Below are 27,960 nucleotides of genomic sequence, written 5' to 3' on the forward strand. Positions count from 1 at the left end.
GTTTGAAAGAGGTGGGGGCTGTAGATTTGATTAATGCTGATTACAGGGGTGGGGTAAAAACACACTGACTTTGGTGGATTTGTCAGGATGCTTCCCCTCATGTCCCTGTCTTACAGGCTTTACTTTCAGCAAATGTTATGGATCTTTTATTTTTGGGTGAGGAGCCAAACTGAATTATAAGGTGGGTCTCAAGAAGTGGTTCCTGTGCCCAAGAAGGTTTCAGTCAGTTAAATATAAAGTAGATTGTTGTTGTCATGGAGGAGGCTTCCATCCCAAGACTGTGGAGGGCAAAAGAGGAGAGCCTTTGTCATCTGTCCCCTTTTATTGTGAACACAAAAGCTTCCCTTCAAGTTCTACCCAGGGGAATGCTGACATCTAAGAGATGAGGACTATGTGTGACCATATATTGGTTGGGAGAGCAGATTTTTTTTTAAGATTTTATTTATTTATTTGAGAGAGAGCACGAGTTGGGGGGGGAGTGGGAGAGGGAGAAGCAGACTCCCCGCCGAGCAGAGAGCACAACGTGGGGCTCAATCCCAGGACCCTGAGATCATGACCTGAGTCGAAGGCAGACGCTTAACGATTGAGCCAGCCAGGCGCCCCGAGAGCAGATATTTTAATTGACACAGTCCTCTGACGTGAGCCATCGATCGATGCTGGTCCCACATGATCTCAGATGGTTTTCCAGCCCATCTTTTAATAAGAGCATGTTGTGCAGTGGCATGTGTTGAAAATTGCCAGGATTACTAAGAGAGGGAGACTTTCTTTGTGATTAAAATAAAAATCTCATCTAAGTGTTCAGAAGTTTAGAATTTTTATGTTTGTTTGGACAGATGCTATTTGGCTAATTTCTTATTTGGGAAAATGTTATTTAGTTGATACTGCTTGTTCTTTCTTCCCTTTCTGCAGTCTTTTGCACATTGGATGTGAGAAGATTGTATGGAACGAGGCCAAATGAACAAAAATGTTGGTGATTAGGCAGATTTCCTTTCCTCCCTTCTGTGGCCAGTGTTTGTAAAGATCTGTCCTTATCAGATGCTAAAGAGTTGCTTTGATGCTTGGGTTCAAAGTCAGGTACCATCTTCATCTCTCTACATCTTTTAGTGCATCCTGGACCATTTCCCACATTTTGTGTGTTTTTATGTTCGATGCCTTTACTGATGTTTCCTTAGTTTGAAATATCCTTCATCACTTGTATGTTCTGCCGAGGGGATTGTCCTCCTCCCGTAGCAGATGAAACTACCCTTCTTCTGCCTTAACTCCAAGTGCAGTGAATCATACCTTTTTTCTAAGTGTCCACAGTTCTTACAATGCAGTCATCCTGCTTAGCTCATTCTCGTTTTTCTTTTTGTTAGAATTACTTGTGGACTTCCATGTTCTAGAAGCCTCTAAGCCCTAGGGGCTGGGGACGGGGTCTTTATTCCTCCTTGTATGTCCTTTGCACCTGGCATAATACGTGGGATATAAAGCTAGGAGCACAATGCAAGCCCAGTGAACATATTTATTTCTGTAGAGTTCAGTAAATTAATGATATTTTATAATGTATTTGCCATCTCTTAATTTCTTTGGAAGGAAAGGAGAGAGAGGTAGTATGGCATACATGTCATTATAAATCAGTGAGGATGCTAAGAGTGGAGTTTGACTTTTGCATTAAGGTGGAGGGGAGGTGCGGGGGTGGAGGGAGGGGGAGAGAGAAACACTTGTATTTGTCTTTAGAGCCAACTTTTAATGAGGAAGCAAACAATTCTATGAGTCTGTATTAAGTTCTTTAGAATATATCCTGGATCTCCTTGACATTTAAGTCAAAATATCATACATTGTATTTATCTTGTAGCTAAGTTATTACCTGCTTACTGTAGGAATATTATCTGTTATATTTAATTTCAGTAATACAAGAGATGTCAACACTCATAGCTATTCATAAAAACAATAATTAAAATATAAAATGTAGAATCTGTTTTCCTTAGCATTACATGTTTCTTGGTAATGGTTGAGTTTTAGATGGGAGAAATGTTCAGGTTGCTTTTCCTTATGTAAGATGAAATGATCTCTAGTTGAGCATCTTCAAGAAACTTGGAGGCGTCCAGGATTGCTAAACACATTATTTGTTGTGCTCTAAAGCAAAGAAATTCTAAAAAAAAAAAAAAAAGAGAGAAAGAAAGAAAGAAAAAAGATTATTTCAAAAGGAAACAGAAGCCAGCTTGATTTCTATTGACCAAATAGGGTACACATTGACCCTCAAAATAAGTAATAGCTGTTGTGGATTATAGCCCATTGAATAAAATAAGAATCTATGAGGCTATTCTGATATAAACTGATACAAACAAATAAATAGGCGAGGAAGGAAAGCTCTTCCTTATTACACAATGTCAACTAATGAATAAGGCAAGAATGATGGAGCTAGAAGCTCACCATTTTGCAATGATCATAATAATTGGTTCAGGCAAGAATCACTAGAGAACACTAGAACTGGTGGGTGGATGTTTGATTTGGAACAGGATATTCACATAATCTCAAAGTATGTCTCCACAGATGATCAATTGAAGAAAGGGAAAATTGCAACTTTTCAGTGAAGAAATCAAGTGGGCATTGCCTTAAACAAATAATCAAAGTTGGCATCACCCAAATTGGGCAAACCATTATCGGGTGTCTCCTGATATGGTGCACTGGGCAGTACCACTTGAATGGTATTCCTGTTTTGGGAGCATGTACTCTACCAAATAACTGGCTTGTGCTCTTAAAAAATTTCAATGCCAAGAAAGACAAAAGCCAAGACACTGTTCCACACAGGACAACCAAGTGCAGTGCATGATCTTGAATTGGATTCTCGGCCAGGAAAAGAATTGCTCTAAAGGACTTCATTGACATGTTGGTGATATACTTTTACGACAGTTATGCAAGAGAGTGTTCTTGTTCTTGAGACATATGTAACTGAACATTTTAGATGTGAAGCGGGGTGACATCTGAGGTCTGTATCTTAGTCTCAAATGCATGTGAGGGAAGTAGGGAGGAGAAAGGGGGAGGGAGAGAGAGGGAAAGAGTGAGAGGGTGAGGAGGCAGGGAGTGAGGGATGAAGGGAGATGGAGAGGGAGAAGAAGGAAGGAGGGAGGGAGGAGGGGAGAAAGAGAGATGGGAGTGGGGAGGAAGGGGAAAGGAGAAGGGAAGATGGGAGAAAATGAATGAATGAGAGCAAGAATATATCGTAAAGGAAACGTGGTCCAATGTTGATGGTTGGTAGATCTGGTAAAGGGTACAACCATTCTTGCTATGTTTGGGTAAATCTGAGATTATTTCAGCATAAAATGCTAAACAAAAACACGTTACATAGACGTGTTTGCAAAGGCCATTTCTCCTGGTTTGGGGGATGGTGGTCCCTGAACTGTCTGAAGCCTGAGGGCAGGGGCTATTCTGTTCTGTTCCTCCCCACACACCCAGGGCAGAGCCCAGTGCCTGGCAAGAGGATGCAGTCCGTAAATATTTGTTTGATGGACACATGGCTGGCACAGCCTTGAAGTCTCTCGAGCTATGGAATATTTATCTTTGCACAATTGCAAATGCCAATTGGGAGTGCCTATTTTACGATTTTCAGGTTCCCTTGCAGCTAGTTAATGGCCACATAACAAATTCGTGGTAGCCAGTGGGATGTGAACAGGAGTCTGAAAGGGAGGGTACCTGCTTCTCTGCCCCTTCTTGCTCTTTTCTGGTGGGAATATGAATGTAATGGTTGAAGGTTAGACCATCTTGGGGGAGCCCTGTGCTAAGGACAGGGGACAGAGGGAGAGGCAGCTGGGACCTTGATGCCTGGGAGCTGCCACACCAGCCCTCGGCTGCTTATCCCAGACTTCATTTATGTGAGAGAGAAATAAACATCTGTCTTCTTTAAACCACTGCTATTTGGCTGTTTCTTTCATTCGCAACTGAAGCTAATCCTACAGGATACAGCGTGTTCTCTAAGAATCCTCACTCTTGAATTTTTGTTCCTCTGTGGAGCTTTGTATTCAGTTTGTCACGTATATACACATTGACTGTAGAAATTCTCTGGCCTTTTTTTTTTTTTTCTTTTTCTTCTTTTTCTTTCTGTTTTCCCAGGGTAGAAGTTTTCTTATTCTGAGCAGGATTCTGTTTCTGTCCTTGAGTTGGTGTGTCCGTGTCTGTACTTTGGGGGACTTCACATGCTGAGGGTACCCTCCTTTCTCCTCTGTCATGGCAAACCTTCTCCATTTTGCAAATTGCTAAATTGGTCTGAAAAGATGGTGAGAGCCGGCTTTCCTTAGGAGGTTTCTTGTTCTGACAGACCCAGCTGGAGACCGGATGTGCAGAGGTAAGCACTTGTGATAATCAGAAAATAGGAAATTTTAACGATTTCCAGTTGCCAAAAACATTTTGCTTCAGTTGAAGGATTCGGAGCCGGTTCTAAAAGGGCTCCTTCTGCCTGGTGAGTTTTGTTTAGCAAAGCTTTGTACTTTTTGGAATCCACTCATGTTTTTACTTGTTCAGCGGATGGTTCCTCCTTTGGAACTATTATTGCCACTAAGATTTGCGGCGTGTTCGGTCCCACAGATAATAAATGGGTGTGGGTGCCCACAGCACAACATAAATAGAGGAACTGACTTCCAGCTTGTTTACTGTCAGACTGGTATGTAAGTAGCAGAGCTTAACTCCTCAATTATGTGTGCATGTTTCTGTGCAGCAGAACTCAGGAACTTGAAAATGGACCCTGTAGGCATCTTGTACGATGTTCAGTTGTTTCCTTTTAGATGTGATGCGAATGACGATTGTATTGGCTTGCGTAGTTCCCCTGGTCATGTTGTTTCATGATCTGGAGGCTCTGAAGTACGAAGGGTGATTTCCTTTTGGTGGGCTGTGTTGACTACTGGCGCTCTGGCTAATGTGAATTTGAGGGATGCTTGATCGTCACTTGAATGGAAAGCGTTCTACTTGGAATTCACAGGTGAGGTCTTCCAGCTCTCTAAACTCCAGCTAGCCTGGGCAGGACTCAGTGATGGCTATCGTATGCAAATTTGGATTGCATTCCTACAGAAAAGAGAACAAATCGCGTATTTGTCCATGGTCACCTGATGAAGTCCCTGTCACAGTTTGGTCTGCAAAACAAACCAATCAAAACACCGAAGGAAACCAACAACCAGACAAACGAGCCACAATGTAGAGGGATGCATGATAAGAAGGACTTAAATATTCCTTGGGCCCAAGTGAGCCTGGTATGATGAAGGAGGGATGAGCCTGGGAATCAGGATGTTTTCATGTGAGTTTCATCGAAGTTTCAGCCCCACTAGGTGGTTTCGCTATGACCTTGGGCAAGTCACACAAACTTCTGAGCCTCAGTTTCCTCATTCCGTAAAATGAGTCTAATACTAGAGTTCTACATAGTGTAGGGAAAAAAAAGTGTTTTGTAAACTGGAAAATAGGTTTAAGTATTATTTAGCAGTCAGCTAATTAAAGGAGTGGTATTGCCCTCCCCCGACCTCCAATGCTGATTTTCCTGGTAGGGAGCACTACAGTTTTGTGCTCTAGGTAATTGTTAAGAATTTGTCAGGATATTTGTAGGATCCGCAAACATAGACTGGTTAAAATGAGTAACATTTCCATACCTTCAGGATTATTACTGTTAGTGAAAAGTTTTGAGAGAGAAATTAGGCAAAGCAAAACAAATTGCCTTTCTCCCTTGTCCATGAGCATTTATAGACACCTGTGGCATTTACCAGGAAGCTTGGGGTGTTACAAGAAACATCATTTTCATCTTGGCCCTCCTTGGGATAGAGAGGCATGTGTCCAAGGGAGAAGCTTTATGAAGTCATGTGTTCCAAACTGAATTCAGAGCAAAAGCAGTGCGAGGGACTTAGTCATGCAGAAGAGTTTCAAACCACAGGTGGGTTTTTGAGAGTGTTGTCAAGGAGGAGATGCAAAATGCCATAATTAGTTTGGACAGCTCTTTTAAGTGTAAAGAAAAACATGCCTACTGGCAGAGATGGAATTTGTTACAGGACAGATCTATATGTGGGATTTTGACCTTAGACAATTGAAAAACAAGTAACATTCTGTTTATAGTACCTGAAACTTCTGGTCCTGGAGTTTTGAGGTTCTACAGGATGGTTTCCCTACCTCTCTAAGGACCAAAGTGACTAATGCCATGGCAGATGTCATACGTACGTTGCCAGAAGCAAAACACAGATTGGGGAGGATTTTGTAGGAAGCTTCTGATGGGAAATCTGGGAAATGAGGTTCTTATGAGGAAGCTGAGAAGGAAAGAGGATGTAGTTTTGCTTTGAAAAGAGTGGAGAGTTACTTTTGCAGATTAGACAATGTGTTGATATTACAGGGATGGAAAAAGATATTCCGTATTTGCAGTAAATGCATTATTTGGGTAACTAAATACAGATCAATGGGAGAGAAGATAATTAGTTTCTTAGGAGAGGTTGCATAATTTTGATTGAGTTAAAATGAAGAACTATTAAAGGATTTTGTAGGGTTGAATCTTTTTTTTTTTTTTTTTTAAGAGGTGGTTGGCAGAGTCAGAATTTTGGGAAAGAGGGTCACGAATATTTGTTGGTGAAAACAATCACACTTGGTAGCTTTGAGGGGATGCCCTACAGACAGACTTGATTCCAGTGCTAGTTTTCACAGCTGGTTGCAATTGTTTGGATGACGATTAAGAATCAGGGATACTTGGTTCTGTATTTGAAAAAAAATGATACTTGAAAGTTTGGGAAGAAAAAAGTTTGAGTGGAAAAAGGCTACTGAGTAGAGGTTTTTTTGGATTGTGATGAATGCTTGACAAGGATCCCTGATTTCTCTGCCTTACACTAAGATCCCAAGTCTCACTGATATGGTGGTTAAATGAGTTTGCACTAATTTTCTGTTGAGAACTAGAAAGTAACATATTTTGTTTACCCAATGCTGGTTTTTGCTTTATTCTTATGTTTGTATTAGAAATGAGTAATTTAGTCTCAGGGAAAATACATGTGGGGCTTTCTGCCAAGACCCAATGCCAAACGTGAGTTTGTGAGTAAAGTATCCAATGTTAATCGTTGCTTACATTTTTTTAAACTTTATGTGATCTGAAAAGAAAGAATTATAAATAAAATGTAGGATCTAGGAAAAGTTGAGAGTTGCTAAATTGGGCTTTGACCAGTATAGATGTGACCTTGATCTTGTAAAAAGAAAAGATTTTCAATTTTCTTGGTATTGGAGGAATGCAGAAAAAGATGATTATAATTATGATTAATACTGAGTCTCCTTGTTTGATTGTTGTCCTTGGGGGGTGGGATTTGCACCGAGGCCAATATTTTGTTCATTCTTATTTTTAATTTCTGGGCTTTAATATCCAAATACTGCATATCTGTAGAATGTTAGCCACAGAAATGTAAGGCTGATATTCATTTATTAACTCAATAAATGTTTATTGAGCACCTACTATGAGCCAGATACTATCTTAGATATTGTCTTTGTCTTCTGGGAGCTCATAGTCTTGAGAACATAATAGACACATGAACATGTAATTATGGCACAGTGGAATGGTACTGTAATCCAATAGAGAGGGGCAGTTGTGAGCCCTGTCCTAGATGGGAACCCTTCACCGAGGAGGGGATGTAAGCTATTTAAGGATGAATAGGCATTGGCTAGGTAGAGAAGCTTACCCTAGGCACATGTAAGAACCTATGCAGAGCTGGGAACTTGGGCTTGTCCAGACAAGAGTGAGCACACCACATGAGGCTGGAAGGTGAGGTGGGGGGAACTGGGGTGAAGGAACGTAGAAGCTAACATGTAGCTGAGGCTTGATTGGGAAGGAAGGGTCTCATATGGGCTATCTCTGAGCATGGACTCCATCTTTTAGGCATTGGGAACCCCCTGGAAGCTTGCAGGAGATGAAGGATGCAGATGTATTGGTTTTAGGAATATTATTCTGGCAGTGACATAGAAGATGAATTAAAAGCAGGGAAATGAGGAGGCTCTTGGAAATGGTGCAGAAAAAAGGGGATGAAGATATCATGCAAAACAGTGACTGTTGGGGGTGAGGAGGTGGCAGAGGCGTGAGCAACAGTTAAGCTGCAGAATGGATTGACTGCAGGTTAGGGAGGAGAGAGAATGTGAAGGATGATATTGAGGTTTCCAGTCTGGGCAGCTGAGTGGAGCATCACGCTACATATGGAGGCTGCTGGGATCTGTAACAGAAGGGGCATATTTCAGGTGGCAGTGGGATAGGGTGGGGGCAGAATCACAAGTCGTCCTTTCAGACCTGTAACTATTTTTGCTTGTGGGCATGCAGTTCTGGTTGTTATGTGGAGTACGTGAGTCACAGCAAGTGGTGTGAGTTTTGATTTTAGCTGGCCTCTAATTAGGCAGAACAGGAAAACTATATTTTACTTGTTGGATGAAATTTTTTTCTACCTCATGATCTAAGGCAGAGATCTCTGCCTTTAAAAATAACTGTTTACTGAACAATAACTCTCTACCTGCTATTGTGCTAAAGGGGTACCTGTTGTTACAGATACTCTACTGGCAAGGAAACAGATGCTTATAGAGGTTAAGAGTTTGCCAAAAGTGGTAAAGATGGAATCAAGTCAGGTCTGTATTACGTGCAAACATATTCTTATACTTGATTTTTGAAAAATCATAACTCTTATGGGAAAATTATTGAAAAAATAGGAAACGATTCTATTTTAAATGTAGCAGATACATTGTAAGGTATTTTGATTTTGATTTGGACATTTAGGCCAGTTATTAAAACTTTTCTGCCCATTTGAGAAAAATAAAACTTGATTTATGCATGCTGTGAATTTTGTAATGCTTAAAAGCTCACCAACTCCTCAGAATAAATACCGTTTGAGTATCTTTTGGGATTATACTGGAAGAACTAGACATCTTGAAAACCTGTGCTCCCATAAAGAATGATTTTCCTTTTGTTTTATCTGTGCAAAATTCAGATTTTCTGTGGCTAGGTAAGCAGTATTTTGTAGGCTTTATTTCTGGGTAAAATAAATTTTTTCCTTCAACTGAGGGCAAATCTGAAATAGACCCATCCTACCAAAGCCTCCGCATGTTCAAGGTGATTACTCAGTAACTTACCAGCTTTTTAAAGCAAAAAATCAACATTCCTGTTACCTGAGAATGACAGCAGAATCCAGAGTCCTAAAATGTGTCATCTAACATGTTCAGTGTAAAAAAAAAAAATCTGGTGGGAAAATGTAATATATAGCCAAGGGAAGAAGGATTCAATAAAAACAGACCCCCAAGAAGACGCAGTTGTCAGAATAGTAGGAAAACACTTTAAAGTAGCTACTATAAATATGTTTAAAGAATGAAAGTTTTTGTTATAAGGAGTGAACAATAGAGAATCTCAATAGGGAAATGGCAACCATACATAGAACCAAACGGAAACTCTAGAACTGAAAAGTGAAATATCTAAAATGGAAAATTTTGCTCTATGGACTTAACCACAGATTGAAGAAGAAAGAAGAAAGGGTCAGTGAACTTGAAAAAAGATCAGTAGGTATCAATCCATTTGAAGAACACAGAAGTAAAAAAAGAAAAGACTAAGAAAGCTTAACAGAGACTCAGCAACTTGTGGGACACGTCAACAGTAGAGGATACATGTGTAATTGTAGTCCCAAGAAGAGAAGAAAGAGACCGGGGCAGGAAAATTCAGCAAATCATAAAATTTCCCAAATTTAGTGAAAAATGTCAATTTTTTTTTGTAGAGAGATAGGGCGTGAGTGGGGGGGGGGATGGGTGGAGTGGGGGGGAGGGTCAGAGGGAGAGGGAGAGAGAGAGACAGAATCTTAGGCAGGCTCCATGCCCAGCGCAGAGTCCAATGCGGGGCTCGATCTCACAATCCTGAGATCATGACCTGAACTGAAATCAAGAGTCAGACGCTTTACTGACTGAACAACCCAGGTACCCCTGAAAATATTAAATTTACAGTTCCAAGAAACTTAGCAAATCCCAGATAGGAGAAACCTGGAGCGAAATAATGGAGCGAAGGAGATTATGGCAATAACTTCTTTTAAGTATTGAAAGAAAAGAATAATCTGTCAACCCAGAACTTTATATCTGGGGGAGATACACCATGAACATGAAAACAGGATTTTCTGCTACTAATACTTTGTGAACTTCTGAGCCGAACAAAGTTAAACAGGCCTGTACTTTACAACTTAGTAAATTGAGAAGTTCTATGAAAAGGATATCACATTCGCCAACTTCCAAGCTTTTTTTTTTTCTTTAATACCATACATCATTTCTTCACAGGATGTCTCAGGGGATTAGCTTTATTTATAAAACATTTCTGGAATTAGGAAACTTCAGGAATGGAATTTGATATTACTCACTATTCATTTTTATGTCCAGGATGTCTCCAGGATGAAATGATTTGGGGAAATAATTGGCAGTTTATCTGTATCTGTAGCAGTGAAAATGTGAAGTCTTACCTACCTTGCATTTTTTTTCCTTCTAATAACATATTTTTAGGTTGAATGGATTTGGGTTGTTGCCAGGTGAAATATTGTCCAGCAGGGTTAAATTGTTCAGGGTTGCGTCTTCAGTCTAGATGAAAATAGAACTCCCACCTAGAGTTCCCAGGGCTTATTTTAGGAGTACCATAGTGCCAGGAATATAGGTTGAGTTGGATTGCAATGCAATTGTTACCTTTTGTGTCTCTGTCTTATGAGTGCTTACCTGTGCTCTTACGTGCAATTTAATCATGAAATGTTGTAAATTAATGCTACAAAAAATGCAATTTGTATAAAGGTAGTCAGAACTACATTATAAATGATGTAAGCCATCTAGTTCAAATGAGGTTTCAACTTCTTGAAATAATTCATTGAAGGATCAAGTGACTTAGGTTTCATCGTTACTGAGCAGCATGACCTTCTCTTTGAATATATTTGCAAATGGAGCTTAAGAGATCATCACTCACAAGGTTTGTTTTGAATTTGTTGCTTGTCCTCTTCTCCTATTTCTCAGTCTGGTTCTAGGAGTCTAACATATCCCCTTTCCATGGTTGGCTTTGAACCCTCCCATGGACCCCACATTGCATTGGCATTGGTTAACAAATGGGTTTGTGCTTGTCTTCTTGCTTGTGGCTGTTAAGGAGATGATGCAGATTCATCTCCCGTTCTCTCTCTTGTTTTCTCCAGAAATGTGTCAGTCTCAGTCTCTTTTCCCTCTAAATCAGAGATGCCTAAGTACAGAATAAAATTCCAGAGCAGTGGTTCTCTAATTGGTGATCTCCAGATCTTCAGCATCAATCCCTTGGAAACTTGGTAGAAATACAAGGTATTGGCTCTCCCATGGATGTGCTGAATCTGACGCCCTGAAGTGGGGCCCAGCCATCCATGTTTTTACAAGCTCTCCTAGTGATTCTGAGCCTTGCTTAAATTTGAGAACCACTACTCTACATTAAGGAAGCATTTTGGAATAGTTTTTCTGTCCTGCTGGTTATTCAACAACAAAAGTAAAGTAGAACCTAAGAGTTCTTGGGCTGTTGGATGAGTTCCTTTCAAACCAAATGAAATACTTTAAATAATAACAATAACACTAATTAGTAATGATAATAAAGAAACAATAGAAACTAATATTTACAGAACATTTTTCTGTGGGCCAAGCCCTTTGCATGCCTTATCTCCACTAATTGTTACAATATTCCCGAGGTCAGTACTGATAGGATTGCTGTTTTACAGCAAAGAAACAGGTTTAGGGAAGAAGTTGGCCGAGGCTGAGATGTTCAGTAGGACAGCCAGGATTATGATGCTGGTCAGACTAGCACAACAATGTCATGACCCACTTGGTAGTGCTGTCTGAGACTTTGGGCAATGCCTCTCTCCCCCTGTCCCAGCCCATATCTCCCGGTGAGGCTGGAGACCTCTTCGTAAATGCAAGAAGTGGAGCCAAAGTTCATGTCGTTACAGATAAGCTCATGTCTTACTTACTCATTTGTGATTTGCCCCCTCTCCCAAATTAATATCCAGAGCTACTTTGATCAAGTCGAGCGAATGTGGCCAACACATTCTTCTAGTCTGTTTTCTTTTCAAAAGTTGATCTCATTCTGGAAGTAACCAATTCACTGACCTTTTATCTTTGGGCTCTAGTTTGTGGTTTTTGAAGCTTTCCAAGATCAACTGGGCAATGATGTGGTTTGGCATTTTAAACAGTTAATACAGTATCAAGCTGGATGATTTTGAAAGCAATTAATGCTTGAATGAAGTCCTTATCCTACTGAGTCATGTTCCCCCTTTTTTAAAAAAAACTTTATTGGATGATTAGAGGCAGCCTTTTAAATTCCATTCCTGGTAATTGAGGGATTTATTTTACCTCCAAGATAGTTTTGTTTTCTTGACCAACACGGAAATAGAATGTTTTAAAGAAGACAAGCTGTATTAAATGGAGAGAAAAGGGCTCTCCAAATTGAAATTTAATATCATCATTTTTTAACATGAAAGCAAGAACTTAAATGAACATTCAAAGTTACTAATTAATTTGGTGCTAGCTCCACCCCTCCACCATGTAGCTTCTATTTAGTAGAGGAGTCTTAAAGAAGGGCATTAATTAAAATTGGAATGATTAATTTTATTATGTGTAAGTCAGAATAAGTTAATTCCAGTGTCAGTATAAATTAACTCCAGTGTTAATAATTCTATAGACCCCCCTCCATGGTTGCTTCAGTAATTGAGAGTTTATCAGACATTCCTAAGGGTTCGGAAAAGCCTTTGTGTTGGGGGGGGTGGGGGGTTAAGGTGGGGTAAAGGACATATAAGTGTATAGATAGTTAAGAAATGTCACTTATTCTTCAAATTCTTATTTATGTTAGGGTCGCCTTCAGTTTTAAGCAAAATACCTATTCAGAATGATAAAAGTTTCTCCTTCTTTCTCTCCCACTGCACCTAGGTACATTTCTCTCTTTCACTTAGCACACACAGGTGGAAACAGCTTTGCACTTGCCTGAGATTCAAAGACTGTTCTTTTTTTTTTTTTCCTATTGCACAAAGTGGGTCCTTGCAAATTATTTCTCCATCTCCAGTCAAAACCATGTACTATTTAGAGAATAATGTTTGTTAGGGCAGTTTGGTATGGTACTATTTTTAGGGGACAGCTCTTAAATGAATAAACATGGTAAGTGGAAATGTTCATATGTGTTTACTTTTTTTTCTTTTTCATCCAAGTCATTCAGAACAGTAGTGCTCTTTTTATGGGTTGGCTACTCGCTCTGCAAAACTGACAAATGTTGGTGACTGAATATTTTCTCCTAAATCCTTTAATGTATTCACAGAATGAGTAAAAGTTTGGAATTGGTTTCTATTATTGTTCTCTGGATGTAAAGGGATTCCTTAGTTCCCACACTGGATAGTTTTCTTACACAGGACCTACCACCAAGTTCTATTTCTATTAATATCTTCTTATTAGGGTGAGATTTTACAGTATTTCAGAAACACATACATCGTGATCTGTATCAGGGGTCAGCAATTTGTGTGTGTGTGTGTGTGTGTGTGTGTGTGTGTGTGTTTGCAAAGGGCAGGGCAATATTTTAGGTTTTGTAGAACATACTCTGTTGTAACTCTTCCAAGGTAGTGTGGAAACAGCCATAGATAGTACATAACAAAATGGACATGGTTGGGTTTCAATAAAACTTTATATGTAACAACACATCATGGATTGATTTGTTCCGGGCTGCTGATGTATCTCTCCTGTCTAACTGTTCTTCCTGCATTTCAGCCTATTGGCCCATTCCTTCTACTGGAAGAGGAACATGTGCTTTCCTTCTTCCCTATCTTTGCTCAAGATGTCCCTCTACCCCAAAGACTGTCTTATCTGTTCGGGGAGAACGCTGCTCCTAGGATGTGAAAGTGACCTGACTGTAGCCTCCACTGCCCACCGATAACCAAGGCTTATACTTTTGGTTGACCATCTGCACTGGGCTTCTCCTTCCTCCTTTACCTCTCCATGAAGGTCCCTCTTGAAGTTGCACAGTTGGTAGTAAAAGGTGACCTTCTCAGATAAAGGAGGCTGTTCCTTGGTAAGGGGAGAAGCAGGGGTTGTGCTCCCGGACACAGCAGGGCTTGTGAGAGAACCATCTTCGTGAAGCTCCAACTGACCACACTCTCTGCAAGTGGTGTCTCCCTGCCCCTCTGAATCCCCTAGAAGTTTTTGGACCTACCTTCATGAGATGCTTCGTGCTTCTTTCTCCTCTTCCTTTTGTTACTTGCCTTTCTCTGGGGTGAGTTTATGTTAGGGAGACCTCTGTTTTTAAAAAAGGGCCTCATTCTTAGAAGTTTATACCTGAATTGACCCCTTCAGTGACTATCTACATGTACATGGCTTTCTTAAAAGCTGACACACATTACGAATTTGTTCATAGAGTAAATTGTTTACAGCCTTGTTCAGGTCATGTGTGGGATGATAGGCTACCATCAGCTCTCATGGAGTCTTGTTGCAAGATGATATTCAGATCTTTTTCTCTAAAATACACGCTTTGGTTTTCCACTCCATTGAAGAACAGACTTTGCCACAAACTGCTTCTTATGTGCAACCAGCCATGAGACCCTTGTTCTCTCGCCTTCCGGATGCCTGGAAGCCATCACATTGCCTCTCTTTTCATGGAGACACTTCTGGTCTGGGCTTCCTTGCTTCAAACTGCTGTGGCTCTTAGCCACTTTCCCCGAATGATTTTAATCTCTCATCCCTTCGGCCCATACATTTTAAGTACCTCATAGGATTACAGGGTCACTATCATGACCTTATCCACTTACTGAAGCACAATGACAGTACTGGTCAGTTAATGCAACAGTAGAGGAAAACGACAATGCCAGTGTTCCAGTGTCTATGTCATGGATGAATACCAGCATTAAAAAAAAAAAGTAAGTGTTTAAAAAGTCAAGAAAAAAAATCAGTGATAATAAATCTTAAATTTCAAATGGAAGAAAATAATAAACATATTAGAAAATACCCATCTGGCTGCTGCTATTGGCTCTACTGCATCCTTCCTTCCTGCCATGTCTCCCCGGAAGCTGCCGCCTTCTGATGGCCTGGTCAGTGGACCTCAGGACTTCCTGCAGTTTTGCAGCCCTGAGTGCAACTTTCAGAACCACAACCTTTGGGCAGCTCCTCTGCTCTGCCTGCTGCTTCCAGGAGAGTAGTGACAGTTCTGATTTATTTCTCCTCCTGAATTCAGTCTGACTTTTGCTCTTCTCCAGTGGAGAGACTCACTGCTTCCGAGGGCTCCTCCTGCCACTGGCATTAACCTATTGATGATGAAGGATTGGGGGTGGAGCCTGCATCTGTAGGAGCAGAGTGGTCAAGAGGAGCTGAGAATGCTTAGGGGGAGGGTGGTTGAAAGCCCGGGGTTGCGGGAGGAGGAGGAAGGAAGCTGTTGGTCAGAGGAGTATGAAATAACAGCATCATAACTGGCATTTCAGTCCTTAAAATAATGCATGGCATACTGGGTGACCAGGATGAGAAGAACTGGACTTGCGATCTCTTACGTAAGAATAACAGTTAATATTTATTAAGGGTTGTTATGTGTCAGATACCATGCTAGGCACTTGAAATACCCAATCCATTGTAATAATGGTTTTTCAAAATAGGTCATTGTTTGACAATAACATGGTCATCAGAAATTTCCAGGCTTGCTTGCTTGGTCCTGTTAGTTTGCTGTTCAGTAAGAGGTGAGCCCACACCTGCAGTAGGCTGTAGACCCCCTCCCCCCATTCCCCACCACCCTGCCAAATGTCCACACCCTAATACCCAAAACTTGAATGTGTTTTATGTATTAGTTTCCTCCTGCTGCTGTAATAAAGTAGCTCAGATTTAGTGACTTGAAACAACACAGAGTTATCTTACTGTTCTGGAGATCAGAAGTCCAAAATGGGTCTTGCTGGGCTTAGATTAAGGTCTTTGTAGGGTTGACTCCCTTCTCAGGCTCAAAGGGAGAGTCTGCTTCCTTGCCTTTTCCAGCTTCTAGAAATTCCTTGCATTCTTCGGCTCCTGGCTCCTTTCTGCCTTCAGCGCTGGTCAGCTCTTTTCTTCTTTCTCGTACTGCATCGCTGATGCTGACTCCTCTTCCTCTTTCCTTCACATCTGAAAGAGCCTTGCAGAGACATTGAGCCTATCTGGATAATCCAGGATGATTTCTCTACTTTACAGTCAGCTGATTAGCAACGTTAACCCCCGCTCTTGCATTATAATATAACATAGCCACAGGTCCTCAGGATTAGGATGTGGACATCTTTGGCGAGGGAGCATTATTCTGCCTACCACATTACATTGCATGGCAAAAGGAACTTCACAGATATCATTAAGGTTATGAACCTTAAAATAGGTTGATTATCCTGGATCATCCAGATGGGGCCCACTGAACCAAATGAGCCCTTAAAAGCAGAGGACTTTCTCTGGCGGGAGTCAAATGTGGCAGAAGGGAAGGTGTTACATGACAAACATGGCTTCCGATTCACCTCGCGCAGTGCTACTGGGTGAATCGTTCTGTGTTGCCCAAGGACTCCAGTGGTTCTCCTTTGTCTCTCCTGCAAGCTTAAAGTCCAGCTTCCACATCCAGCAGTTACAGTTCATCTGTCCAACTTTGGATCCTGTATTTGATGGCTAGCCAGTCTCCCTGCTATGTTTCTTTCCAGGTCCCCCTAGGCTTTACGCTCTTGCACTATTCTTTGTCTTGATAACTTGTCTTTCCTCAATGTCTGAAATTCCTCCTCATCTTTCAAAGGTAAATTCGAGTCACTTTTTTCCATGAAGCACTGGCATCTATGGCCAATGCACCTGTTTCTCCCCATAGCATTTATCGTCTCTGACATATAGTGTTCGACTTATTTATGAGGCACCATACATTATTTTCTAGATGTTTTTCACATAAGACTTAGCCCTCCAAAGTATACGCTTCTTGAGAATAAAGACGTTTTTCTGGATCTCCCAACACAACGTGCCATAGTTAATACTCAATGAATGTTTGCTAAGTGACTAACTAAAAGTGATTCTATAGAAATAAATGAGGCATATGCTTGGTGGGAGAGGTTTCCTCATTGTACAGTAATCATCAAAAAGCTAGCATACTGGGTACTTTTGGTCACCAGGACTTTTAGACCTCCCATTTTTTTAAACTTATTTATTTGAAAGAGAGATTGAGAGAGAGAGATCGAGAGAGAGAGACTGACTGTGTGTGTGTGCGAGCTGGGGAGGGGCAGAGGAAGAGAGAGAGGGACAAACTCCCGACTGAGCGTAGAGCCCAATGCAGGGCTGGATCTTATGACCCTGAGATTGTGACCGGAGGCGAAACCAAGAGTCAGTTGCTTAACTGACAGAGCCACCCAGGCACCCCAGATCTTCTATTATCTATAATCTTTTTCTCATCTTGGTTCCTATCTCTGTCACCCCCACACCCACCCTGCTCTTGTACATTTAGAATTAGTAAGGGGTTTGAGATGCCCTGTGATAGCCTGCCACCCTCCGAACATTCCCGTATTACAAAAGCTATGATTCTCACTCTCTTGCTCTCCCTGCTCATCTAAATTCTCTCATTCCAGCTTTGAGCAAGTAATCTGATTAGAATAATTTACATTATATAACGAAAAACCGATAGGCACTTTTGACCACTCTGGTTTTTTGTTTTATAACAAAGATCTTATTTGAAAGATTTAACTGAGGGACTGTGGTTTGTGAAGAAATCCACTGTCTTCTCTTTTTGCTCTTCCTGTTCATACGAAGTTCTTGGCATTTCCCATCTGAACGCTTATAGGTCAGCTGTATTGGTAAACGAAACTCACATTTGTTTCAGGGACCATGTTATGATATCAAAAAGCAGATTTAATAAACATATTCTCAGTCTCAACTCAGAGTACTTTTTTGCCACTTTAATCGCATTTCATACTTCATGTATTTTTCCAGCAGTTTCTTACTTATAAGTGTGAGTAGATACATAACACACACATACATGTGAATTATTTATATGCACATTTATGTATTTTGGTGGAGTGTAGATGGGTGAGGTTTGAATGGGTGGGAGAGATTAGGAGGCACGACCTCTGACTTCATCCCTGTGTCCATAGGTGAGGAGGCGAAAGAGGAGTCGTGGGAAGTTATTTATATTTATATATATAAAATGGTGTCCCACATCTGGAATGTTGAGACGCATTGGTGACAGCATACATTATAAAACCACGCGTATGGGGGAGAACTGACCCAGGTTTGGAAACTCTGGTACAGCTGCAACCCACACACATTTGGGTTTGTTTCTGGCTCTGTTACTTGATCAGCCTTGGGCGGATTTCTGAGACTGCCTCGGCACCATTGTCTTCATCCATGAAACAGGGCTGGTAATACTTTCCTGGCAGGTTAAAGAGCATACACGTTAAATACCTGGGACATGGTAGGCATTAAGTAATTGGTAGACCGTAGTTTTGTCTCAAAGGCTGAGGTGATGTATTCACGTGATGCTACATCCCCAGGAGGAGGGGGGCATGCAAATGTGCGAATTACATAGAAGGCCAAATTTGAGAAGGAGAATTGGAGGAGAATTTTCCACAGACCAAAAGGGTGAGTCTGAGTTTGTTAGGTTAGGGGCTGTGTGCTTCACTTGAGCTGGGTACTCTGGTTTGGCCTCATTGGCTACCAGTGGACCGAGAGTCCACTGAGATTCCCCTGGTCCTCTAACCCACTGTCTAGCCAGATAGGTGGGCCGAGGTGTGGATGTTGTACATTGTTTCTGACCCTTGGTTGTTGGGTTTCTGCTGGCACACTTTTTGGGGCAAAAACTCAGTGCTCACATGGCTGTGGTCCCCCATGGCTGGGCAGCCCTTGTTAACAAGAGAAGGGGAATTTAGTGATTTCCATGATTGTCTTATGAGGAGGTATTGATGAGACTTTTTAGTTTAATAAACACTGCTAAGTGTTAATTAAAACACAGAGAAACAAATCAAGAGAAATGATAGTATATTTAATGCATATGTGTATATGCACAAGAAGGTATACATATATATATTTATGTTTCTAGAGTGTATATATTTGTGTGTATAAGATGTATCCCTTTGGAAATTATAGTGTGCTGTATTTTGAAAAGTAGACTGTCATTCGATATAAAAAGTGAAGAAATGAACTTTTTACATCCCCTGTAACTCACACAGAGCTTCACAAGCAGATATTACAAAGCCCCAAGGGCAGCAATAAATTCCTCTTACTGATTTAAATCCAATTAGGGTCCAAGGTTGTGAAACAAATGTTGAAATCGTATGGCTGACAAACCAGATAACTTAAGGGGGCTTTATACCAAAGGGGCTTATACCTTTATACCAAAGGGAAGTTTCACAGAGAAACTCCCAATTGTAAAAGAGATAAACAAGCTTTGGATCTGAGTGGTGTTTAATCTGAGTATGCAGTAAGGGCCAAGAAGGGTTCATATTGTAAAATGCAGGGCTTACTAAAGAATTTCAGTTCTTTAAAATCCTAGTGGTCTCTGCTTCACTGATCAAGGTTTATTATTTTAGTCTATCTTCCTTCCTTCCTTCCTTCCTTCCTTCCACCCCCCTTCTTTTCTCTTTCTGCTAGTGAAGTGCAGTATGGTATCTGCTTTTGGAATCAAATTACAATTCCAAACACCTTTCTTTCCTGCAGATAGTTGTAAAACTCCTTGACCTTTATTAGACATGATTACTCTCTTTTAGATTGACACCCCTTCCTGGCCAAGGTTAAACCTTGCAATTACTCAGAGAAGTGTATAAGCAACGAATTAAAATGTTAAAAACATAGCAAATAATTTGTTTCACTTCATAAATTCTTTGTAGGTCCTTCTCCCAGCATGCATTGTGTCTTTTATAAAAGTCTTAATATGTACCATATGTGTAAATAGAAGAGCTAAATAAAACTTTATAGATCACCTGGGTGAGATTATTGAATAAGACATCTGCTTTAAGCCAAGTTCAGATGCGCTCTTTGTAGGTTCAGCATGTCATGATATAGGCTACATGAAGCAAAGAGGGTTTATTTTTGAAATCTTGAAGGTGAACTAAAGCTCCGCCCAAAAAAGAGGAACATATGGAAGTAGTAAATAAGAGATGCCCACCTGAGAATCTGTGGATAGCCTACATTTGAGTTGACTGTCTGGTAAAATATTTGATGTGAAGAAAAATATATAACAATTTATTTATCACCACACACTGACTGAAACATTGCTTTTAAAAATTCCCTTTGAATGGGACAATGCAGGGCCATCCAATCACCCTGCAAGTTGGGGTAAAAATAAATGTGATGCATGGCTACCAAAAGCACAATGCAGTGTGAGGTCTAGGAGGCCATAGTGGCCTCGAGGTTAGCTTGTTGGCATCATTCTAAGGTGAGGTGGTATACTGTTGGAGAAAGGATGTGTTTCAGAGCAAAGGTGGGTTTTATTGCTGATCATTCATTCATTCATTTATTCAGAAATCAGTCTTCAGCTTCTGCTGTGAGTCACAGCCTTTACTAAACACGGAAAATTAGTGATGGCCTTAGGCTCAACGATGACACTGAGACTAGGTTGAAAAGGGGAGTCAGCAGATCATTTCTCCGCTATTCCACTTTGATGAGACTCCAAGCCATTAGCCTCCAGAGTGCTGGTGTTTCTCTGAGATAAGGTATATTTCTCACACCAAATAATGTAAAGGACCAACAAGGGATAAGTTGTCTCCTCAAGAATTATATTTTTAACAGGCTTCAAAATTCCTGTTTTGCATAAGCCTAAGATATTTCTCATGGTTAAATTTCAGGCACCAACAAATTGTATTCCTGTGTATAAAGGGATCTTAACCATTAATCTCTAAGATCATTTTAGGAAAACAACTATCAACATGCTTTTAACAGATACCTTTTTTTGTTTAAATATGAAAGAGCGTGAAAATCTCTATCCACATGTTACCTGGATGTTTATAAATTGCGTATATAGACCCACGAAAGGAGTATGTTCTCATTAAAGGACACTTTTAAAACAGAAAACTTATTCATATAGTCGTACTCAATGACTCAAAGTCGTCCTCAGTGTATTGTCATTAGATCTATAATTTACCACCATACTTTTTAAAAAAATATTTTACTTATTTAGAGAGAGAGAGACTGCACACTAGTGCGCCTGTGAGCAGGGGGAGGGGTAGAGGGACAGAGAGAATCTCAAGCAGACTCCCCACGAACTGTGGAGCCTGAGGCAGGGATCAATTTCAGGACCCTAATCTCTTGACCTGAGCCAAAATCAAGAGTCGGACGCTTAACTGACTGAGCAACGCAGGTGCCCCTATCATCATACTTTAAAAAATGTTTTTATATTTGCTATATATATGCACATATTAAATAGTAACTATAAAATTTAATCAAATCTTTTTGTGATTATGTTATCTGTTTAAATATATGAACTATGGAATGTAAGTAAACATAGATATAAATTGTTACTAGCAGTTGGATTGTTCTGGACTTAGGGATTCCAATGATTTAGATGGTCTTAGATCTTGGAATACTTGACTCATAGACCCTCACCATTATATATAAGGATGTAACATGAATATGACTGCTTCTAATGGAAATGCTTCTAATAGTGGCTTCAACAGGGGGGATATAGCTGCTCATGTGACAAGTGTAGGCATGAGTGATTGCTGGTATCGGTTTGATTAGCTCCTTAAATATACCATCAAAAATGCAGGTTCTTTCTGTCTTTCTAGTCTTATTGAACATGGTGTGTTGACTTTCATCGTCATGTGTTTGCCTTTTGGTTGAAGGATGGCTACTACAACCCTAAGTTATCATATTTATGGTCATAGATGAAGGCAATAGGTGCTCTGCCTTTATGAAGAAAATAAAAGGTTTCCCCAGGATTCTCCAGCAGCATTGTGTTTATATCTCATGGCCTGGCATTGTGTCACAAGCCTACCAAAGCTATCTACCATTTCCGGCCTCTGAAGAGGAAATCTGAGGTGAAGGGGAATGCATAATCACTGCCAACAACAGGGTCTACAGCATCAGTAAATTGTAATTGCTGCTACTGAACTGCCATCAGTGAAAATGTAGGTGTGCATAGTGCATTGGATGTAGTTTGACCCAATGTTGTCCCATAGAACTTTCTGTGATGATGAAAATACTCAGTCGTGTGTGTCGTCCAGTACTATAGTTACTGGCCGCACGTGGCTGTTGAGCCCTTGAAATGTGGCTATTGTGACTGAGGAACTGATTTTATCAAATGTGTTTACTTCTATTTTTTATTGTTATTTTAATTTTTAAAGTTTTCAAAGATTTTTTTTAATTTAAATTTTTTAAATTTAAATTTTTTTTAAATTTAAAGATTTATTTATTTTAGAGACAGAGCACACACGCACACATGTGCATGAGCAAACCAGGGAGGGGCAGAGTGAGAGAGAGAGAGAGAGAATCTCAAGCAGACTTCCTGCCAAGTATGGAGCCCGACGCGGGGCTCAATCTCACAACCCTGAGATCGTGACGTGAGTTGAAACCAAGAGTCAGACACTTAACTGACTGAGCCACCCAGTTCCCCAGATGTGTTTAATTTTGATGAATTTAAATGTAGGCTAGTGTCTACCATGCTGGGCAACACAAATTTGAGCATTAAACCTATTTAAGTGATTTTGAGGAGCAGTGTTGACATTTGAAAGATCAAGTCCTTTTGTGGTAAGTGTAATTTTATAAAAATGGTTATTTCCTCATGTGTAGGTCTTTATTTTGTGTTTGTGTGTTTGTTTTTGCTTCAAACATTCAGCCCGAAGATCAGTTTCTCTGTCAAAGCACAGATTTCTTTGTAGGAAAGTTTCTGTTCTGGAGATTGTTCTTTTATCATTAAGAAAATATGACACCACTGCAAATTAAAAAAAATAAAATTCGAAACACCCTGTTTTTGTCTACATCAGCACTATTGCAGTAACTGTGGGAAAAAATGATCCTTAAGGAGGGTCATTCTAACAGTTTAGCTTCTGTTGTCTTTTATTGTATGAACTGAAAATGTATCTCCTCCCAGCCTGAAATGGTCCCAGCTTCTGAAATGTGTGAGTTTGTTTTGGATTTAATTTTATTCCTGGCAAATTTCGTGAGAAAGAAGTATCAGAGAAGACCAGGGAATTTTCAGTATTAGGAGTCCTCCCTGTTCTGATTTCCTTGTACATGTGGGTGTTGGTGAACGTTCTGGCAATGCTCTTTGGCCAAAGCTCCGATGGGATGAACTTGTCCAAGCTGGAAGAGTGCAGACCTCATATGTGCTAATGGGAACCATCACTGGCTCTTGGGGTCTAGAATCTTGGGTGGGGTCACTTAGATTGGGGAAGTGTCATCAGTGCTCAGTTTTATCAGGAGATGTGACAGCAGTAAGTCTGTTTATCCTCCGAATTAGCATGTTCATGTCACTTTGAGGTTCAACAACAATGCATCCTTTGCTTTCTGTGACTTTGAGAACACAAGTAATGAAATTCTCAGATGTGAAATACTTAAAAGCAACTGTTAAACTAATTCCAGAAAGTTGCGAAGTATGAGGAGTGCTTACCTTTTGACTGGGCCACACACCTAGGGGGGATGTGGACACTGCCACCCAAATGTCAGACCTATAGTCTTTGAAGTGCTGTGAAGAGTTTGCATCCTGGCTGAAAAAAGATGGTGCACGCAAAGGATTAGCTGAGGTCACTTGAAGAACAAACTGTCTATTGAAGTGTGAATAGGTCAGAGTTAGGGGGATGCACAGGAGATAATGAAGCACCAGACGCCAGCATCAGTGGGATGCCTTTACTCCTGAAAAGGTTCCAGTGGAACCCCTGCTTCAGAAGAGAGGTTGCCAGGTGAGCTATGTCCATGTGGAGGAGAGGATCCCACTATGAAAATCCTGGGCCTGGAGGAAGGACGAGAAAGTAGATAATACTCCAATGGCTTCTTGTTTCCTTCCTGTGATTCCCTTTACCTGGCATTTCTCAGAAGCCTGAGGGCAAGTGGAGAACACAATCCACAGAGGGTAGAGAATAACTCTTGAGGGTCAATGAGAATAACCAACACATTATGTGATTTGTCCCATGCTTCTATGTGCATACAGACCACCAAGCACTTGCATACACATTAACTGTGCTAACTGTCCTCACGATGGTCTCCATTTCACTCAGAAAACTGAGCTCAGGGAGCTTATGCAGATTTCCCTGAATCTAACAGTTGGTCAGTGACCAAGTCATGAACACGCGCTGTTATCGGATACTGGCCTCCTGGCTCTTAACTTCTATGCTATGAGAGGTGTTACGGAGATGTAACAGAAGTTGAAAAAATATAGAAACCAAGCCTTATGGTAACCATCGTGATCATAATAATGGGCAGAATGTCCCTGCCTTACATTTCCAGACATCATTACACTTGACCCTTTTAATATTCTTGGGAGTTAGAAAGGTTAGGTATTATCTCATTTTACTAATGAAAAATAGCAAAGGTTTAGGCCAAATAACATGCCACAAAACAGCATCTCAGAGCTGGCTTTTTAAAAAATTTCTGAATCCATTAGTGAGGCAAATATACTATATTGTTAATTAGAAAATGCTGGCAACAGGACAGTTTAATTAAAGTAAGTCAGAAAACAATAAAACAAACATCTTATATACATATTCTGCTTAAATATTAGTCTCTAGTTTGCCTTATGGGTCACTATTTTATTTTGTCCATATTGAAAAGCCCACAGTGATGGTCCGTGATAAAATAAATGCATAAATAACATGTGAATCTAGAACAAGAGGAAGGAAAATAATATTTAAATAAATGTCAATCAATTTCTAAAAAAAAGTTAGTTTAAAATTCATACGGTACACCAAAGACCAAAATTAATTCCAGCTAGGCTCCAGAGTTTGATATGAATGCATAATTATGGAGAGATGAGCAGGAGATAGTGTGATCTACGGGGCTGATCTTGTTGGGTGTTATGCTTACCGGATGGCAGATCCAATGTAGGGGCTGTAAAAATGTTACTCCCTACTTCACGGATGAGAAAACTGAGGACCAGAAACCTGTCGTGGCCCAGCCCATGGCAGATGATGGTGCAGCTTAGTGGGGGGGCTCATTGTTCTGACTCTAAACTCAGTGCAGTTAACCATCCGAGGTCTTAGGATCATCCTCATCCTGACCGTTAGGACACCATGATGTAAGAAATTAGCAGTTTCTTTTCTGGAAAGCCTGTTAGATTTCCCTAAAATGAACAATCATGTAGCTAACAGCAAAAGGTAAAACAAACCAGGACCATATTTGCATGAAATATGAGAGTTAAAGGGTTAAATTTGATAGCAAGTGTTTTAACTGATGCATAAGAAACACCATGTAGATAAACGGATAAGGAGTATGCATAAACATTAGAATATGCTTTGTAAACAAATTTGAAAAATTAAGCTTATTAATAATAAAAGAAATGCAAATTAAAATAATAATGAGATGGTATTTTACATGTTTCCAATGAATAATCATTTTCTTGTTTGTTTTTTAAGACCAAAGCTAGGAAAATTGCGAGGTCGTTGTTGTGGTGGCAGTGGAATTTGTAGAGGCTCTTTGGAAAAGCAATTTGGCAACAATTATAACGAGTCATAAAATTTCCACACCCTTTGACCCAGCAATCCCACTCCTGGGACTTTATCCTGAGGCAATTATTAAAAAGACAACGAAAGCCATGTGTAAGAAAATATTCAATGCAGTAATGTTTATAAGAGTAAAAAAATTGGAAACCACCTAAAGGTCCCACCACAGGGAAATGATTCAGTAAATTATGTGTTTGTATAACCATCAGATTAATTATGGAAGCTATATGGTAATATAAGGATACTAATGATGTCAATTGAAAAAGGAGTGAAAATTTTATTTATACCGTGCCTTTAACTGCTGAAAAGTCCACATATGGATTCGCACTGAAAGTAAATACAGAAAAATAAAAATAAGAGAACCATCCCAAGATCAGGTTGAATAGGTACATTGAAGCCAAGTCAGGAAAAGTTTTCGATACCATCTTAAAGAGTTTGGACTCCATCCTTAGAGGCATTGGAAAGCCATTGCAAATGTCATAACCAAAATTATGTTTGGAGAGCTCTGACAGCACCGAGGGCTTCAGGGGGGAGCTTAGGGCAGTACCGGCCCTGGGGTAGCGAGAGTCCCCATGGAGCCTGGCAGGGCAGGGATGGGGGCGGTGGAGGGAGCAACTCCATAGAAATGTAGGAGGCAGAATCGCCAGCACATGCCAAGTGCTCGGGTGTAGGAGTGTGGAAGCAAGAGGAGAGGAAGGGCTGCTGCTTTCTGAGCCTGGGCAGGGCGCCATTAGAGGGATCGGCAGAGAGGGTTCCATTTTGAATGTGTTGGGAGTACAGTCGTTGTGAAGCATCCCGTAGTGCCTTCCACAGACAGCTGGAATACTGTCTTGTCCTTGGGAGGGAGGGAATGGTGGATGGTGGAATTTGGGTGTGTTGGCTTATGTGTGTAGCTGAAGTTGAAATGTTGGAGGATGCCCAGGGAACATTTGTCTCAGGAGAAAAGGGGTCAGCAGAGGGCAGAACCCTGGGAAAGTCCAAGGTTAGAGATGGTCGTGAAGAGGAATTAATGAAGAAGTTGAAGCCAAATGTGGAAAAGGAATGAAGAAAGAGTCTTAAGAAGGAAGGAGTGGACAAGAGAGCTGACCAAGGCTGTGGGTCCAGAAGGTGGAAGCCCCATAGGAGGCCTTTGGTTGGGTCGTTGGATCATGGACAATACAGTTCTGATGGAGCATGGAGTGAGGAGTGGGGACACAACCCACACAACTGTGGGGTGAGAAACTCAAGGGAGAGGATGACGCTAAATTGCTCAAGACTTTAAGAAGCTCAAAGATAGAGCATCCAACTGTCCCGGTTTGCCTGGGACTTGGGGCATTCTCAGGATGCACACTGCTCAGTGCTCCAGTCAGGAAAGTCCTGGGCCAACCAGGACAAGTTGGTCACTCTTCTCAAAAATGTCTAAGCTAAAATATCTGCTCTTTAAGGGAGGTTACATCTGTGTGAGGATACCAGATGTATATACATAATGCCGTTAAGTAGCAACACGAGGAAACAAGCCGATGCCGAGCTGCCAATTTAGTGGGATGGAGGGTTTGGGAATATTTTTGAAAATATTTTTGGGTTGAAGCAATCTGGTGAAATTTTGGGAAAAATAAGTTGTTTTTCTTTTTAATTTTTAGTTAAAAAAATCAAGTCAGAGTGGTACAGTAAAACCGTAGGAAGTAAAGCGCTGGGGTAAACATTGACAGTTTTAAACTAAATGGCTTCCTTATTTGAGTTTTCCAATTACTGTTTTATTTATTTAGTTTTAATTTTACACCAAGGCGACTAAAAAACCTATAACAACACCTCATTAATTTGCATTAATGGGGAAGTGGTGTGCTGTTTGATACATGAAAGCACTGAGTTTAAAGACACAGAGTGCTAATAGACCATTGGTCCTAAAAAAGACTCAATTCATCTAGTGGAGCCAGCTATACTTACAGAATCCTTGGTTGCCAGGCCAGGCCTGACTGCTGCCATCTGCTGGGGGTTGGAGTTCCAGATTCCGCCCCCACCCCCCCACCTTTGGGTACCCCAGCCTCACTACCTGTAGGTTCACTGGAGAATGTGGGCCATTGGGGTCCGGTGTCCAAGTCCTGTGGGCTTGGGGCCAACTTCTGGCTCTCCGTGACTTGTTTTCCTCATTGGTTGTACAATCATTTTGTTAGAATTAAATACAGTGTCTGTGGAGCAAAGATGCCTCTCTGTCTGGGCCTCTTTCACTTGGCTACTTGCCACGTGCAAGTTTGGTACAGGTCTCCCGGTGTTTTGGGGTCTCATTTTTCCTGTTAAAGAGGTTTCAGGATGTTGTGAGGTTTAAAGTTGATCACATATGTGGAGTGATCCGTGCAGTGTCTAACCCACATTTCTGTGAGTCTTTATTAGTTGTGGCCCAGTGCTTGCTAGCCACATGACCTTAGGCAAG

General features: G+C 40.7%; 1 protein-coding gene across 2 annotated transcripts in view; it reads left to right on the forward strand.

Annotated features, from left to right (window-relative positions):
• Positions 1-27,960, forward strand: part of PID1 (phosphotyrosine interaction domain containing 1) — a 219,837-nt gene that overhangs the window by 18,269 nt on the left and 173,608 nt on the right. The window contains exon 1 of one of the 2 annotated variants that reach the window (XM_032400575.1): positions 3,203-4,321. The exons of the other annotated variant lie outside the window; for it this stretch is intronic. The gene's annotated coding sequence lies outside the window, so the exon portion shown is untranslated. Of the gene's footprint in view, positions 1-3,202; positions 4,322-27,960 lie in introns of those variants that run through there. 2 annotated transcript variants of the gene reach the window in all.

The sequence above is a fragment of the Phoca vitulina genome, unplaced genomic scaffold (assembly GCF_004348235.1).
Source record: "Phoca vitulina isolate PV1807 unplaced genomic scaffold, GSC_HSeal_1.0 scaffold1, whole genome shotgun sequence".
Lineage (NCBI taxonomy): Eukaryota > Metazoa > Chordata > Mammalia > Carnivora > Phocidae > Phoca > Phoca vitulina.